This window comes from Drosophila takahashii, chromosome 3L, assembly GCF_030179915.1.
Source record: "Drosophila takahashii strain IR98-3 E-12201 chromosome 3L, DtakHiC1v2, whole genome shotgun sequence".
In the NCBI taxonomy this organism is placed as follows: domain Eukaryota; kingdom Metazoa; phylum Arthropoda; class Insecta; order Diptera; family Drosophilidae; genus Drosophila; species Drosophila takahashii.
In genome coordinates, this window is record NC_091680.1 from 3,668,335 (window position 1) to 3,671,805 (window position 3,471).

General features: G+C 38.4%; 1 long non-coding RNA gene across 1 annotated transcript; it reads right to left on the reverse strand.

Annotated features, from left to right (window-relative positions):
• Window positions 1-461: 461 nt before the first annotated feature.
• LOC138912994 (uncharacterized) lies at window positions 462-3,252 on the reverse strand. The gene is made up of 2 exons (XR_011418555.1): window positions 2,985-3,252; window positions 462-884 (listed from the first exon to the last, which is right to left on the reverse strand). It is a non-coding gene; the product is annotated as an uncharacterized lncRNA (long non-coding RNA).
• Between the last annotated feature and the right edge of the window lie 219 nt (window positions 3,253-3,471).

Below are 3,471 nucleotides of genomic sequence, written 5' to 3' on the forward strand. Positions count from 1 at the left end.
AGGACGAACAGACACTGAAAGACGCCAGCCGAGGCCATTATTCGACCGCACATACTTGCCAGGACTCTCTATTCACTCCACTCTGGGCCCCCGGAATGCCGACGGGCATCGCATATTGTTCGGGGCCCTCGATTCTGCAACTCAAACCTAATCATCTGCGCACAGTAATCCCATCATTTGTAATGCATACTCACGAGGGGTTTGGGGTTTGGGGAAGGAACACTGGGAAAAATATATCCCTTGAATAGGTCTTTAATTGAATTTCATTTCTAGTATTATTTTTATGAATTTAATAAATTCCTGAATATTTAATTTATTTATTAAACTGCTATTTGCTTGAACAGAATTCTTAAGAAATTTATTGATTATATTAATTTTTATATATTTATTTGTATTAACTCTCTGCAGAAAAATCCATGTTAAATCATCAACAAATTGAAAAAAAGGATTTATATAAAAACCGAGCCAACCAATTATCATATTTTTATATTATTTATTTTTTGTATAATTTTATTTAATCCATATTATATTATTTTCCATTTGTATAGTTTTTCCTGCTATTTTCCCGTGTAGTCTCAAAAATACCGCAGTAAGTCGTAGGTAGGCCTCTCATCTGGCCATTGTGGCAACAAATTACCTGTGCGATTTGATTTCATTTCCGTTCTCCAGCCACCGCCTTCAGGTTCTTCATCTACAGTTTCGCTTTCCGAAATTCGACAATGGCTACACCTACAGTTTCAGTTCCAGATCCTTTACCATCTAAATCATCATCATCAGCCTCGTCGAATTGGCATCATGCTGCTGCTCCATTTGTTGGGCGCCGTCGATGTGCATTCGGTTTTTTGGCTTTCGATTTGAAATCGGGCTGCGTGGTTGGAGGAACTCTGCAAGGATATATGAGAGATGGGAGGTTGAGAATTGTTGTGAGCATGTCCTGGCATTAGACAGCTGTCGAATGTGAAATGTGGGGCATAAATCAAATGTTATATTCGCTTGGGCGGAAAGCTCTACCTCTCCGCCTAAACTGCAATCAGGCAGCCACCCAGCGTTTCAAATTCATCAATTTTCATTCAAATGGAATCAATCTTTATTACAATAAATTTAATATATTCCTAGGAGAATAATTTAAACCAATTTTTGAGTTTGCAAAACTGAAAATCTGTAGAACTCAACTTGTTTTCGTGGGGTTTTATTAAAATAATAAAAGAATAAGAGAAAAGATTTATTTAATTTAATTTTAATAGGTATTTTTAGTTTAGTTATGTATTTAAAGAAATATTTTAATTTAATAGGGGCTTTCAATCTTTACATTTTATTTTAATGGTATTAAACCTTATTATTTTATAGGTTATAGATTTTTTTTGACTTAGCACCATACTATTATTTTCCATTCAGAAACTTTTATTTATTTTTTAGTTTAAGAAATATGCAAATTTAATTGAGAGCTTATGACACTTGCCATTATCGATTCTGTTAGAAGGGGCCCCTTTTACGAATAGCCTCTCTATTAATACTTTATCACAACAGCTGACTTTTCTCCATTTACGCCGGGTACTAAGTACCTACTAAGCCCCCAAAGTGCAGAGAAAGTATATTTCTATCATAAATTCGGCTGACTTGGAAACTTTTCGACGGCTGTGGCATTTGCGGCCCTGTTGCTGTGTAGCTATGTGTATATAGTACATATATATTAATAAGTATTATATAGCCGGGATCTGAAGCCTTCTTCTTGCGGCTGTTGTCGTTACTCTCGTAATTATGAAAGTTGGCCAACTGGGCTGCGGTCGCGCGTTTTGTTCCGTTCCCTTGGGGCCTTCAAGTTCCTCACAATGCTCCTCCTTATTATTTCGCCGCCCTCAGCTATGCAACAGCAAAATTGTTTGTAAGTTATATAAGGAAATTGAAGGATAACCATAGAGAGCTCTATAGTGTGGGCATATTTTTAGGCACATCCTCTCATTACGTTCAAGTGACAGAATTTCTGTGGCCAAAAACTTGGAGCGACTGTTGTGTTGTTGAAAGTTTATTTAAATTAGTAAATGAGAAATGTAGTTGTTGGCCGGAAGTTGTCGTCCTCGTCGTTGTCGTTGTCAGTCGTCGGTCGTCAAAAAAACAAGGGCATAAATTACACAAAGGCAGCTGAGGACTTAGACCAAGTCCAAGTCCATTTTCGGCAGCATCAAAGTCACTCGAGCACATGGAAAAACTTGGACGAAAAGTATGCAAAAGTGAGGCTGAAATTATGAAGCACTGGCAAATTCGTTCAAATTTTGCCAGACAGCCAGGACGAACAGGACGAAAGTCAGCCAGTCAGTCAGACATCCTGGACGATTTTGTACGTGCCGGGAGCTCTGGGAGCTCTGGGCTCTGGCAACTGGAAAAGTTAACCCACGTAGCCACTTCACTTCGCTTCGATCCCCTGCTAACTTGTTTTTGTTCAATCAACAACAGGGCTATATTGCTATTGCCAGGCATTGTTGGTAGTTGTTGGTTGTTGGTTGTTGGTAGCCTCCACTCACCACTCCACTCTTCATTCAGATTCTGAATCAGCCTTCAGCGCCGCTGTCGCCCGCTTGTTTGTCTAAGTGAAGTGAAGTGTGCCAAAGATATTTTCGCCCGATATGCGTCCAGGCATTTCGGGTTAAGGCCTCGCCTCCCTAGTCACTCTTTCGGTGTCGGATTTTAGTTGTGCACTGCTAAAAAGTGACACCTAAATAGCTCAAGTGCAATTTTGAATGGAAAATACTCTATTAAAAACACATCCTAAAAAAATTAAATTGCTTTTTTTAATAATGTTACAAAAAAAAGTTGGATATAAATCCCAAATTTATAATTTCAAAAGTTATTTTGGAAGTATACAATTTATATTAGGCTTATTTTCAAACACCTAAAAGTTAGCAAATACATTTTTTTAGGCAGAAAACGTGGCAATAAGAAACTTAATTCAATTAAATAATTAATAAAGCTGAAAGAAAACACCTTACCAAAGAATATGCTCACTGTATTCCCTCAGAATAGGCAAAGAGCTGCTTATGGCCAAACCAAATGACTGTATCACTCAATAGGCAGAATATGACAAAGAGAGTACTTGGGCCTGATGGAGCAATAACCAGGCTGGCAAACAAGTATTTCACTGGGAACTTGGAACTCAGAACGCCGCTCTGTCTAATGAGCCATCCTTTCAGCCGGATTTCGCTTCCTGGCAGCGGAAGAGCACCGGACACACGTGTGCCTTTGATTTGAATGCGACAAAAGAAATTAGTTACAAGTGCAGGGGTTTCTTTTGGGAAAAGGGGGAACGGAGGGTTTCAGGCTCTACAGATTATGTGGAACAAATACAATCAGGCGTAAAGCCACTTTTTCTTTGGAATGTATTTTCATGGATTTTCCTTGTTTTAATAGCTTGTTTTGAAGATGTAGCAAGGTCTTCACAGAAATGACATGTTCATAAAATCTCTAGGGATTTTCCAA